The sequence below is a fragment of the Schistocerca cancellata genome, chromosome 6, assembly GCF_023864275.1.
Source record: "Schistocerca cancellata isolate TAMUIC-IGC-003103 chromosome 6, iqSchCanc2.1, whole genome shotgun sequence".
NCBI classification, from domain to species: domain Eukaryota; kingdom Metazoa; phylum Arthropoda; class Insecta; order Orthoptera; family Acrididae; genus Schistocerca; species Schistocerca cancellata.
In genome coordinates, this window is record NC_064631.1 from 353,629,493 (window position 1) to 353,644,864 (window position 15,372).

At 42.3% G+C, this 15,372-nt stretch overlaps 1 non-coding gene across 1 annotated transcript; it reads right to left on the minus strand.

The window, feature by feature from the left end:
- Window positions 1–6,523: 6,523 nt before the first annotated feature.
- Window positions 6,524–6,598, minus strand: Trnas-cga (transfer RNA serine (anticodon CGA)). The gene has a single exon. It is a non-coding gene; the product is annotated as a tRNA-Ser (tRNA).
- Between the last annotated feature and the right edge of the window lie 8,774 nt (window positions 6,599–15,372).

Here is a 15,372-nt window from a genome sequence, read left to right on the forward strand (position 1 = left end):
AAACTTCTCTGATTCAAACCGTGCTAAAAGTTTGCCAACTATTCTCACTAAAGAAGTTTTGGACATGTGCGAAGTCATTAAGGGGATTAAAATCATCTGTTCAGTCGCTCAGTGACCATACTGGTATCGAAAATGAAAATGACAGACTGAAGTCTAGAATAAGCAGTTCGGTTTTCTCGAACTTATTCAGCGAGGAAAGTCATAATACCGTCACTACTTTCCATCGTCGCACCAACGTCGAAATAGCAGATATCGAGGTAAGTGATACCGGAATAGAAATGCAACTACAATGGCTTAATACTGGAAAGGCTTTCGGAACCGGATGAGGTATATTGTGAGATTATACTAGAGGTGTACAAATTCTCCTTCCAACCTCCCTGCCCCTGTCTCCGCCGCAACCATTAAAGCAGCTCAACCTCCCGCACAACAGTACATCTGTAATGAAGCGCAACAGGTCGAGCAGGCCAGCTTGTGTTTCTCTAAGCCTGGCAAGCTCCATGGCAGTCGTTCAGCCTTCTGCACCTCAAAGAAGGTTGCGCTATCAATCCAAAGTGACTACAGAAGAGTCAAGTGTATGTCTGCATAGATAATTGAACCACGCGACCCCTACGGTCGCATGTTCGAATCCTGCCTCGTGCATGGATGTGTGTGATGTCATTAGATTAGTTAGGTTTAAGTAGTTCTACCTGTAGGGGACTGATGACATCAGAAGTTGAGTCCCATAGTGCTCAGAGCAATTTGAACCATAGATAATGTCACTGTAAGTCATTTAACATAACGATGAGAACAGCAAAATAAACAAACCAAACTGGAAGGAGATTGACGATAAATTAAGAAATGGGGAATATGTACCAGTCCCCAAAACAGAGCCCAAGTCCAGCAGGAGAGACGCTCTCGTGTGATTATGAGTCAGCTTGAAATAAATCGGTAGGTGTTTCGCATTGCAAATTGTATCAAAGTTACTAAAAACTAATTTGGGAACCTTGAGTACGTTACGGTATGTTCATAAATTTGACGAGTAGCTTCCTCACTTCATAACTATTTTGACAGACAACGGACGGGAGAGCAGTGTGCCCACCAGGTGTCCCTCGATATCCGCATCCGATGACGCCCGTCAGCTGAGGATGACACGGCACCCAGTCAGTACCCATGGGCCTTCATGGATTTCTAAATTTAGGGCAAACATTGACTGAAACAGGAAAAATATGTAGCTCAGTGAATACAGAAAATCATATGTTGGTGGTATGTAAGGTAGTGCGAAGGAAACGTAATTTGAAGGAAAAGCTTCTTTCAGACATGTGGTTTATAAAGAAACGGAATACGAAAAACGATGTTTTTGTTGTCTGCAATTGATTTGGGGAATACAGAAAGAACTATCATTGCTCCTTACAATGAATTTAGCGAACCCGCAGTAATTAAAACTGTTTTAGCTGGGGACATGTTCGGCTGAAATACCTAATGTTACGGAAAGTATACTTCGAATATTTTTTTTTTAGTTATCGTTGCAATATAATAAACATCTTCAAGTTATTAGGTGCAAAGCTTACAACAGAAAACTTGTATTAGAGGTGACGGGATGATCCACCATTTTCTGGCCTCCAATGATCCTAAATGAAAATATATTTCATTCTGACAAAAAAGACTTTTCATTAACCGCCGAACCCTAGTCTTAACACTACAATGAAAGCGCTTAGACTAAACTGCCGCGTTGCGTAGCGCTGCAGAATGACCGGGAGACAGATGAGCAAGATAACTTTAGCCTCCTTGGAATGGGCATAGCTTGGTTTGGATGGCAATAAAACAGCCTGTCCGTTCTGCTGCTAACGTGCGGCAGCCAGCCCGCCTGGCTAACAGGCAAGCATCCCCAGGTTAAAATTCTGATGTGTATAACACTGGGCTCTGCATAGGTTACGCGAAAGAAGTAGTAGTAGTTCATCCATCAACAGCGGAAACAAGTGGCGGACGCCCTGCTCTTACAGCTGAGTAGCGTGGTACTTACAAGGGAACCTCCCCATTGCACCCCCCTCAGATTTAATTATTAGTTGACACAGCGGATAGGCCTTGAAAAACTAAACACAGATCAATCGAGAAAACAGGAAGAAGTTGTGTGGAACTATAAAGAAAAATAAGCAAAACATACAAACTGAGTAGTCTATGCGCAAGATAGGTATCAAGGATAACGTGAGCTCAGGAGTGCCGTGGTCCCGTGAGTAGCGTGAGCAGCTGCGCAACGAGAGGTCCTAGGTTCAAGTCTTCCCTCGAGTGAAAAGTTTACTTTTTTTACTTTAGCAAAGTTATGATCTGTCCGTTCGTTCATTGACGTCTCTGTTCACTGTAATAAGTTTACTGTCTGTGTTTTGCGACCGCAAGACGCGCCTCTCCAATGGGAACCGAAAACATTTGATCGCAAGGTCATAGGTCAACCGATTCCTCCACAGGAAAACACGTCTGATATATTGTATACGACACTGGTGATGGCATGTGCGTCACATGACATGAATATGTTGTCGACCCACGTAACTTGTACACTTGGCGAATGTGTAAAAAGATTCTTCTATCTGGCCCGCTTTAGTTTTTCTTGTGGATGTGACAATTACTCCCAAAAAAGTTATGAAAACATGAGTTTGTCACATAAACTGTAACAAATAAATGCAACAGTTTCACAGTCGCACAGTTTTCCCCGTGCTGTGACAAAATATATGTTTTTAACGTTTTCAAATTTTTCCGTTTAGGTGTAGCGTCCCCATACTACGGCGCAGTTACCGCGCATCGGACGGACGGACGGACAGACAATAATTGTCTCAAAATAAAAAATTAAAGTTTTCACTCCAGGGAAGACGTGAACCTAGGACCTCTCATTGTGCAGCTGCTCGCGCTAACCACGGGACCACGGCGCTCCTGAGCTCATATTGTCATTGATATTGCCTATCTTGCGCACGGACTACTCAGTTTGTATATTTTGCTTATTTTTTTCATAGTTCCACACAACTTCTTCCTGTTTTCTCGATTGATCTGTGTTCAGTTTTTCAAGGTCTATCCACTGCTCCAACTTATAACTAAATCTGAGGGGGATGCGATGGGGAGGTTCCCTTGTTAGCAGACCATCTAGAGTGGAAGCACTCCTGCTAGAATTGCAACTCTGACAGCGCGTGACTCGTTATACAAGTCGTTAAACAAACTGAAGTTTGAATGTTTCTTTTTTGCGTGGTGCAGTAAGTTTCACGCTTTGTATACGTCATCATGTTTTTGCAAGTAATGATGAATGCAGCCAGCGCTGCTCAGAAGCCGCTTCCGCAGATTGGGAAGCCTCATCGGCCGCGGATCGAATCTGTCCGCGTGATTAACGATGAGGGCCGGTATACCAGCCAGCCTGGATGAGCTTTGTAGGCAGTTGGTGAATGCCAGAGGCTGGTAACCACATGGCGCCTCAGTTACACAATTTGAAAACGTTCACACACTTTTACATGGGATAATGCTAGACGCAGACACATGTGGTACACAAATAATGTATCGGGAGGAAGGGGTGGCGAAGAGACGGGCATCGGGCCACCAGTTGCCAATAACTTTGTCAAATCCAGATGAACGTGCTGATCCAGTCAGGACACAGAGTGTCACTTAGGCATCTCACCAGGCGTAAACATGTGTGTGAGTAAACATTATGGACGTATGTCGGAAAGGGGGTATTATTATAAAAATCAGTGCAAATAAAATAATTAAACAACAGACACACTAGTCAGACTGTCACAGTATCGTATTACAGAAGTAAGTGCCGTCTCTCTTCCGCATGTTTGTTTCAGTATTGTACAATATTCTCTTATCGAAGATTACAATTTCATTGACACAGTTTCTTCAAATTTTCGTCTGCTATGATCCAAACACACTTTACAACAAGCAAATATCTGTTCCTACTCGCACGCACCTGCACAGATAACCCTGCGAAAAGTGACTTCCACGTGAAGCTTTCACTTGACCCGACAGCGTCAATCACCGTCGTACCTGACGACAGAGATGATCGTGAAAAAGGTCTGTCACGCATAACGACAAACCAAGTGATTCCCAAAATTATTTTAGTGACATTTATTTTCAACAGCGTAGAGCATCCTTTGTTTGCAAACATGATGTACGTTCCTTGTTATAACATATTAATAAGCGAAAATATCAATCCCAACCAAGCGTTTCCAAGCTACTCAAAACTACAGGCTCCATGTACCACATGACGTGGTAGATGCTCATTACTAAATTCAGATAATTTATCGTTGCAGTTCGTACTCACCACATAGAATCCGGAACACATATACTCCAATTTCTGAAACGATTCGAAAGGTCAATGAACGCGCTTGGAGACTACCGTGAAAATATTTTATTTAATTTCCCTTTTACTCAGTCCTGCGTCCAACTTCAGTGATAGATAAAGAGAATTTGGGCAGTTAATTAGACACTTAGCCATACAAAATGAAGTTTCTTGCGGTTTCAGTTCGCGTTAATTAACTACAAGCGAGTTGCCTTCTGAGAAGAGCTTCCGATAAAGTGACGGCAAAAGGGAGGTGCCGCCGCTGTCGAAATTTATAGCGGATGATGTCCTTTGACTGTAGTGCACTTTCCCCGTCTCTTGAATGATATCCTTCAAACAACCCCTTCTCTACCACCTCCTTCTTCCCACAGCTTGCAGTACGAACTATCTAGCTACGGTCGTTCGTCTGGCGAAACTTGTTACCTGTCTCCATTCATAATTAGCCTTATCTGCGGTGAACAGAGTAATTGAACAATAGAATCTACTATACACACCAGATTAATCTCAATGGGAATTCAGAGTACAGTTCTTTTATCTACTTTTCAAGTATCTAAGAGTGATCAGTACTTGCGAAAGCGAACCTGGCACTCACTTTTAGTAGGAATTTTGAGATGTAGTTCCTTTAAACTATCATTTAAAAATTGTATTTCTGTTGTTGAATTAAATAAACACAATCAAAAGGAATCGCTAGTACTACAGTCATTCCATTCTTGTGGAATTAATAGCCCTGCTCTTGACTCATCACGTTTTTTCCCCTTTCTGTTACCATGTAAATCTAGTGTGTGTGTGTGTGTGTGTGTGTGTGTGCAAGCAAAGATGGAGAGGTTCCATATGAAGCATGCACATATGTGCAATGTGTAGGACATTTTAGCGACTTTCCTTTTCGATGAAGCCAAGAACTGAGAGTTCACGTCCTGAGCGAAAGTGAATCGTCCATACCTAACGCATACGCAGGCGTCCATAATTAAAGTTCCAGTGTCAAAATGCTGTATGGAGAGAACGACCGCTCAGGTTGACAACAAATCTGTGGAATAATGAAGACGTTAATGTCATGAATATAAATGCTAGGATGTATTTTGTATCTCATTGGCATTACCATACCTATGTTAGAATTATGCAGGTACACATGTGATAACGCCACGGCAAAATGCAACACATCTGGAGCAGGCGGCAGTCGATCCCGTCAAGTACGCTTCACGAGACAGCGGCAGTGTCCTATAGGCGGAAATAGTTTGCTGACAGTCTTTCGCCCTGAACGCCCACTTACTCCTCAATATACATTCAGTTTACTTCATACCGGTATGAGGATGTATGTATAGTGTCAAGATGGTGATTTTTAAAATAGAGCTGTTTGTAACGATAGCTTCCAGCCGATGCGAGGCACACTGAGAAATGAAACAGGTAATTGCTTACAGTGTGCACTTAATACTGATTCATATGTAAACCACTAAGAAGTGAAGTGAAGAATATCTCTTTATTTTGCATTTAATACTGATTCTCGAAACGTTGTGAGTTTACTTTCACGAGGTAATTTGCATCTATCTTCAATCGACTGTCAGTTCAGGTTTTTCAATATTTCCGTTATACTCTCCCGTGGGCCAAACAAACTTGTGACCAGTGCTGCAGCAGCTTCGTCGTATGTATTCGATATCCTCAGTTAGCCCTATCTTTGGTACGGTTATCAGTATTCTAAGCTGGGAAGCAAACGTGAATACTAAGCAGTGTACTTCGTAGAAAGACTGCACTTCCAGAATGCTAAGAAATGTTCTGTAGTCAATTCTGGTACGTTCAGTCTCTAGTGTCTTTACCATCGATGTAACATTAGCCTCTGACCTTTCTTTTTATCCTTCCTTTCTTAATCTTAAAACACTGGAGATAGTCTCACGTCCCATCAGCAACAAGGTCCATCACACACCGTTAGCAGCATTAGATCAGACAGTGAGTGCAATTCAGTATAGGCTTTTCAAAGCAAGCAATCTTCCTGCCAGATACCTCAAGTGATTCGAAGGAACCGTTTTTCTCGGTTTAAAACGGGGAATCCTGTGAAGAGCCAGTTATATTTATATATTAATCGGGTACTTAAACATCTTTTACAGTCATGTAAGTCTCATAAGGCGAATCGGATAATGGAACCCACTGTTAATGTAATTAGTGTGCAACGTCATTAATATTCAGTTAGCGTTGTTGATGATGAAGTCCCATACTATGAAACTTCCTGGCAGATTAAAACTGTGTGCCGGACCGAGACTCGAACTCGGGACCTTTGCCTTTCGCGGGCAAGTGCTCTACCAACTGAGCTATCCAAACACGACTCACGCCCCGTCCTCACAGCTTTACTTCTGCCAGTACCTCGTCTCCTACCTTCCAAACTTTACAGAAGCTCTCCTGCGAATCTTGCAGAACTAGCAGTCCTGAAAGCTATGAAGACGGTCCGTGAGTCGTGCTTGGGTGGCTCAGTTGTTAGAGCATTTGCCCGCGAAAGCCAAAGGTCCCGAGTTCGAGTCTCGGTCGGGCACACAGTTTTAATCTGCCAGGAAGTTTCATATCAGCGCACACTCCGCTACAGAGTGAAAATCTCTTTCTAGAAACATCCCCTAGGCTGTGGCTAAGCCATGTCTCCGCAGTATCCTTTCTTTCAGGAGTGCTAGTTCTGCAAGGTTCGCAGGAGAGCTTCTGTAAAGTTTGGAAGGTAGGAGACGAGGTACTGGCGGAAGTAAAGCTGTGAGGACGGGGCGTGAGTTGTGCTTGGGTAGCTCAGTTGGTAGAGCACTTGCCCGCGAAAGCCAAGGTCTCGAGTTCGAGTCTTGGTCCGGCACACAGTTTTAATCCGCCAGGAAGTTTCTTATCAGTGCACACTCCGCTGCAGAGTGAAAATCTCATTCAAGTCCCATACTCCTTGACAGGGCGTAGGGGAACGATTCAGGAGACCCGCACCTCCGTACTAGACAATATCCTAGTGGAGGTGCTTTTCCGTTGCCTTCCTCCGACCATAATGGGGATGAATGATGATGAAGACGACAAGAACAACAACAACACCCAGTCATCTCGAGGCAGGTGAAAATCCCTAACCCCACCGCGAATGGAACCCGGTATCCCGTGTTCGGGAAGCTTGAACGCTACAGCGAGACCTCGAGCTGCGGGCAGTTAGCGTTAAGGACAAGATGCTCAGGACACAGAGAATCAATTGATCATTAATAAAATTGCTAAGCAACGACTTGTATATATATCGCTACCGAGGCTACCAGGTGGGTAATCAAGCTGCTGGAAGGTCAGCTTCAGGAGGTTTTGGAACTTTGAGAGCGTGTTAGTCAACCCTGAGACATTAGAGGACTCTGACCGGGCTGGGCTGGTTTGTGGTATTTGGTCCCATTGGCACCGGCTGGCGCTGCCTGGCAGCGTACGGGCTGCGTGTCAGTGCGTGCACGCAGTTCTGTACGCACCAGTCGTCGCGGCACGCGGGCTCCCGCGATCGATGGCCCAGTTCTGGGCGGGGCTAGGCCGCACTGCTCCGCGGCCTGCTCTTCCGTGACACGCTCTCTGGAAGTCACCTTGGGTGCCGTCGTTTCACAGTTCCGTAACACGCCGATCGCTGTCTAAGAGAAGCAGTTAATAGGTTGCCATCATAGTTTTACTCTTCCTTGTTTGATGATGTCTTATCTTTCACGTCATCGAATACGTTACTCGCGAGCTCCGGCAAGAACAACAGGCGAATACACGCCTATTTAATGTATGAGCGTAAACCGTTAGTTCAAAATGGCAACTTCTTTTACTATCTCCGTGGGAGAACTGATGACGCGAATTTTATGAATGAAGACTATTTGAAAGTACTGCAATGAAACAACTTGCATCTATCGGGTGGTTATAATTAAAATTCATCTATTTAACATGTTATAACGTGGAAATTAATTACGGTACGGGTATCCAATTTGGTAGCATTAATGTCCAGAGTAAGGGATGCATGACTGCCATGCCTCACAGCGCCACCATCTAGGTCCAACTATGGCCACTAGGTGCCGTGATCAGTCATCGTGATTCGTAGTCTCACGTACCTAGCCAGTCGCAATTCCGATGTTTCTGTGTCAACATGGGTTTGGACGAAAGGAGAACGGCGTTATTGTTGAAGCTCCATTATGAAAACAATTATGATGCAGCTGCCCTTCGAGAATATCGCCGGCTGAAAGAGTTACGGAAGGGTCCTCTTTCTCCACTTGCTGCGCTGAGAGTGATGAAGAACTTCGAATCAACTGAAGAACTGGGCGTCGCTCCTGGAAGATGCCGACGACCTGTTGCACCACAGGTGGTTGATGAAGTGGCTGTTGCTATGGCAGACAACGCTGCGCCCAATTCCCGATCGTCAGGCAGTGCGCGTGCGGTGTCACGAAAGTTAAACATCGCGTAGTCCACTGCTCCACTGCACGAAAGGTGCTTCGAACTATTCCCAAGTGGTATCCGTACAAGATCCATATAGCACAGCAGCTTGCACCACAGGACGCACAACGACGTACTGATTTCTCTCTCCCCTTCCTAGCAGTGATTAAAGCTGACTTCTTATGAGAGCAGATGTACTCTTTTCGGTATCCCATGAGCCCTGACGGCAAATTTGCATGTCAGTGTGGTGATTCGACCGGTTGTACAGCCACTCCTGAACAGCCCTTTTTGGGCGTGTTTTCCAATATACTCTAAACAGTATCGAAGTGTTACCATGACCTGCACTGGCACCAGATCCATATCCAATCGAACACTTACAGGAAATCGTCGGACGGAAACTAACTCCAGCGTCATCAACAAGCGCCATTATCCGTCCTTGTATTGAGCGACCAGATTCAAGACACGTCCAAAACAATCACATAAACTGACATGCGACACCTGCACGGTACAATCCATGCACGTTTGCATGTCTGACTGTCACACCAGTTATTAATGCACCAACATTTCACATCTGTAGCAACGTTTCTGGGATCTAGCACAAATTAAACTAGTTTCTGTCAGCGTTACCTACTGATTTTGTGCTAACATGAGCCGATAGTATCGCATATTTCGGTTTTCTGAAGAAGGAAAAAAATGGAATGTTTCATTACAATGAAAGAAAAGCTGTGGTAACTGAGCCGTATCACTTTAAAACTCTCCTATGATACGGACGTTCACAAATTAGTCAAAATATTGATTTCCCTTCATATTACTCTTCTTTTACTCACACATTCCGTTGTTGTTAAATAAAACAAGCAACGCATTCAGATACCGCCCAAGTTAGAAATTAGACGTGGAAGACTCCTGCGTATCACTCTAAATCGGAGTATGTTGGAATAACTTCGCAATCAACGTTGACCAACACCAACAGGTAAAGGGGAAAAATTTTAAAATAAATAACAACCAAAGTGGACTTTAGAAAAGGCGTTTTTATGTAATCACACACTGCAAAAGCGACAATATAGTTTCTTGAACAGAGCGGAACTATTTAGTTTTCAGGAAAATAAATGCACTTATATCTGCTACATGTGGTCTACTTTGGCAACGCAGATACATATAAAAGGTAACAGTTTCCCGGAAGGGTGTTTCAAATTCTTGTCAGTTTCCTGAAGGAGATAAATAAAGAAGATACAAAGCACACGAAATATTTCGGCAACACAGAATTTTCTCTTACCATTCATAGTAACAAAACCACAAAACCGTTCGTAAAATTCGTAGTGTACGTGTAGGAAGCAATTATATTGATTAAAAAATTTTGATGTTGCTGAGCAACAATCATACAATAATTTTTAAAAGAACAAAATGAACACACCATTCCCTGACTGCATTGTTGTTTGTTTAATTACGACGTAGGTTTTGGCCTTTGTGCTACTTTCAAAGTACAAATGTTCATCGTTTGTATACCAAAGTAAACCTGTTTTTACTAAATCTCACGTGCTCCCACTATTATTTACACTTCTTTATACAAGGCGGTGATTTTACATCTGACAATTCGTGGGGAGCCAATATTTGTCTTTATTTATGGCCGATTTTGAGCGTGATGACCTGCAGTATATGTTAATGACATAAATTCAGTCATTTGAAAATGGCATAAAAGGTCGCAACCGAGGTCATAATTAAGTAAGCAACCATACTTTCAAATGAAGTTACGTTAATTTAAAATATATGTTGGTTAAGTACACCTGTTTTAATGAAATACTACAATATCATGCTTACCTGACATTTCCTGATTCAGTCACTGTTATAATGCATGAGACAAGGATTAGAATCTGAAACATATAGATAATCCTTAATCACATACGGAGTGATCGAACCTTCTTGGCCAGCTGCAACGTGGCCGGAAACGCAAATAGCATGAATCTACTAGCTCGCTGCAGATCTATGCTCAGAGGCAAAGCTGTACATCTACGTAGTGTAGAGTTTACTGATTGTACTGTTGGGAAATCAGATGAAAAGAACACTTAACAGAACCCCTCGCGTTCTCAATTTCCGTACGCGGTTTATCAAGTATGATTGGCAGTTCTCACAGATTCTTCGCTGACTTCTCTGTATTTTCGTAAAAAGATACACAAGGACTTAAATGGTATTTCTACTCGGTGTACAAGAGACATTTCCTTTTAAAATTGGGCAAACGGAAATAGTGCTCGCACACATAAGTAAGAACTTACTTAAATATGGTAACTTCTTGGCACAGAATCAAGATATATAACATCAAAGACTGACATTCTGATGTATATCCACTGGTTATCATTCGAATACACGATAATAAGGAGGTAGAGGAGTTTAAGGTGCATGCGGAGTCATAAACACACTCATTTTTCTCACAGTTCACACTTGAATGACATGGAGTAGGGCAATAAAAGCATAATGCAGTAGTTTAACAAGTTTGATTGTGGATGTTGGCGGACAGTGCAATAAATTCACATTTTCACATGGATAATGTGCAAACATAGGTTGTTTGTTGTCTAGTATAATCTCGGAGCGTTTTCGTTTCCATAAAAAGAAGTTTTGTGTCATTTGAAGGCAGGTGCAACGTGATTAATTAGTAAGGTTTTACTGAGCTGAAACTGATAGAGTTGTTTCACGGATACCAAAACGGACCGAAGAATGTGGTAGTTCCGTCGTTACAGTAATTATTTAGAGTGCCATCGAGATGACATACTACTTATAATTTCATCTGCTGTTGCATGCCTCGCTGGATGTTTTCAAATTTACTTACATTTTTCTGCAAATTATTATTTGTTTCTTTCGGTAGTGAAATAAAATAATGTAGAAGTCATCCAATTAAAAGTATGTAAATATATATTGTTCAATAGTAAGCATAGAAAAAGATCTCTTCCGTAGCACAGCTTCGTGCTCCATCTTCGCAAGAAATAATGTAGCGTTCTTTAATTAAAGAAAAAATCGCTAAAACTTGCATAATCAAATAATAATCTTTTGATTACCAATTGCAGAAAGAGTAAAATTTAATATTCGCAATATCAATTTACGTTACACGTTAACTACTAGTAAAATGACGCAATCAACAGGACACAGATAATAATGATAAACATACCTCTAACAAAAGAAATAACTATTCGCAAGTTATTATTGGCACACAGAATTCACCCGAATCGGTTACACTTTTGGGGCCCACGTACTAAACCAACTTATAAAACGAGGTATGATCATAAAACAAAAGGAGAATAGCAATTAGAAGAGACTTATTTCCGTTTAGTCAGTAAAGCAAGGCCTTTGCGTTCTGCAGTACGATCCAGTTACAGAAAAGGAAACATTTGAGCAGAGCAATAAGTGAGTTCCGTTGGCAAAGATCGTTATTTAGTGTGTAGTTAATTTTGTGTGAGCAACATTCTACTCCAGGTGAGATTTTTGGCGACACATCGCTGTTTCCATGTTACCTGTGAAACAGTCACATGTCACGCCTTCCTTATTCCTGTTCATTTCCTTTTTGTGACGAAGGAACTTTTCAGATATAGGTAAGTCTACAAGGTACCAGAATGAAAGTAAACATACGACGGTAAATCACAAACCCATTCTTTCAATGCTTGTTTTGTCAACAATTTTTTCCTATTTTACGAAAGCCAATAAGGAAATTTAAATTTTCAAACTCAACGTACGGGATTCACCTTTACGAGTTGGAGATGTGACTATGAGACCACAATAAGAATGTTATAAAATGGGAAGTATAACTGTTCCTCTCTCGAGTACACCCCACATTAGTCATTTCTACAAAGTTTAGTTACCAGGGATGCTAAAATTTTACTGTCCTTATTACAATTTATTCCTGGTGGCGTTGTGTTGAAATTGAATACTCATACTTAAAAAGTCTCTATAGTTGACTCCGCGTGTTATTAGATTTTGTACTCCTACATGTGGTACGACTGAAAAGTCGAGCGCCGTTGCGAGAAGTATTTGTTCGAGAAACAGTATCAGGAAATTTAAGTGTACTACTGAGTACTGAAGTTAATCGACCATTTGTAAGAATGTGAAAATCGTACAATAAGTTATGGAAATTTGAGCACAAATGAGAAAAATAAAAAATGTACAAGGAAGTTGTACCGTTCGCCTCTCTTGACATTCACAGTATGCCGTAATACCGTCTGGGGTATGATGGAGCTGGAAGTGAATTGTGAGTTTATAAACATTCGTGGGGGTGAGAATAATCTGATACCTTAGTACTAGATTTGCAGCCATGTTGGGTCTTTTACTCAACGGCGGACACGCAACTAGACATTAGCCCAATATACGACGCTTCAATTAATTATCGTGTATTAGTAACACTGCAATAAACAGTGCAATTACATACATTAAAGTTTAATTTGGTAAAATTACGCACTGCTTTAGAGGAACGTTATCAAAGCATGGTAAACGTCCGGACACGTATTAGATTGCTGGTGGCAACAAGTACGTCTTATACTCACAACTGTAACATTGGAGGACTTCTTCTTATTGGGGTAGTGGCCGTTATTAAACTTGAATAAAATATATTATGGTGACAGTGACGGCTAACTACCACTGATTACTGAACCAAAAGCGATATTGTAAATAACTTGTATTTATTGTAAATTATCTCACGAGAGAAATTAGATCTTATTGAACAAATCATGAATGAAAACAAATTAAACAAATTGTACACTGTTCTTAGATATACTACACTGGTAAGATTGGCTCTCAGCTCTTAATGTTAAGTTGATGCGAAGTTAGATTTAATTATGCCCCTGGATAAGCAGATGGTAAATGCGAACTGACTGCGTTCCTATAATCTCTTTTGTGTCTGAAATAATACGCACTTCGGACACCACCACCAAGAAACAAACCAAACAACATGCAAAAAGTGAAATAACCAATAACGAATCGTAAGCAAAACTGCACAGATGCTCAGTGGATGGCAAGAACACGATCCAACATCTATTTCTGAACTTTACTGCCGCTGCTGCAAGTTTTACAATACTGTCTACCTGCGTGCTGGCTCCGTCGAAACTGCTGGGGCGACGACTGCAGTCGCGGAATTAGGATAAGTCTCTCAAATATCTCGAGCAGAATAAACTACTCAGAAACTGCTAATACCACAAGCCCTATGTGTTCTCTAAATGGTATACAACGTTTTCAAGACTGGCTCAACAACCTTTAAGGTGCAGCCCAGTGTGTCTTGTACTAACGTGCAATACCAGTATGATAGCTCTGTGCACTGGTTGACTGCGTTCAATGGTGACTGCCAGCCTATAAGGCGGAATCAACTGCAATTATACTAGTAGTCAATGCAATGCCTATCGTGGACGCCGATGTCCTACTGTAGCTGCAGACTCTAGATCATACACAGCACAGCATTCAGAATCTAAATCCCTATCTCAGAGCTACCGAACTTTGCGACCGTCCGCTTTCACGGCACAAGACGCTGTCCTCCTGCCTCGCTCTGCCTGGTGCTCTTGCGACAATCTTTGCACCAAACTCTAATCAGCCAATCCCGACGCTGCAAAGGCCTCCCACATCTCCCTCGCGGAGTGGTACAATTTCTTCGTCTATCCAAAAATTTCTCTGTTCAAACAGCGGGCGCTGACCCTCAGCGTTTCCCGCACTTTCTTATGAACTGCCGAATCAGAGCTCAGCCCATTTGCCGCTAAAACAGCGCGCGACCGGGTGGCGCCAGCGCGTACGTTGGACGCTCTCTGTCTGCTCGACACTTCCCCTCTCCCTCTCACCTGGCACCCGGCGGCGTTCCTTTCTTTTGATGCTTGCCAGTCACTGGCCGCATCCCCTGGGACCCCCAGCCCCTGCACAATGCTCTTCCGGCGCTCGCCGGCCTTCGCCTCTCCGCCTGCACTGGCAAATTTCCTTTTCTTACACCTACAGCATGCAACTAACTATTATCATTACCAAAGCCCGTAGTATTTCAGACATGTGTTTAATCATCACGTATCTCTCTTTCTAATCCACCTAATAAGACTAATTAACCATTATATGGGTTTATTTACTCCAAATATGCAGAATAATCTTCGAAATGAATGTCACAAACGAAAGCCACCTTTCAACATAAATGTAAATGAGTTTAAATTTTTAAAACGAAAACGAGCTCCAATACCGCCGGTTATTAGCAAAACAGAGTGTCATCTTATTTTCAATTCTACAACACAGAGTACCGTCTTATCCTCAATTCAAGAAGTCTTCATGAGCAGTGAATGCCACAAAGCCTCCGCCAGAAGTGTGAAATCTAATCTACATGCTCAACATTCTATAGAAACTAAGTTGCTGTAGCAATTCCCGTTTTTCAAATAGTGATTATAGAACACGGAAATAAATGACTTACTCTTTGTTCTGACGACTCACTGAAAAGATGTTGCTGTAAATACAGTTTGCCACACGGGGTAGCCATGCGGGAAGGAGCGTCTTATCACGGTCCGAGTGGCTCCTTCCTGTTGGAGGTTTGAATCCTCCCTCGCACATGGGTGTCTGTGTTGTCCTTAGTGTAAATTAGTTTAACTTAGATTAAGTAGTGCGTAAGCTTACGGACCGATCACCTCAGCAGTTTGGTCCCATAAGACCTTACCACAAATTTCCAAATGCAGTTACTTCGTGAGGCTTTTCCAGTATTTAAAAATGATAGAAACATTCCGTTG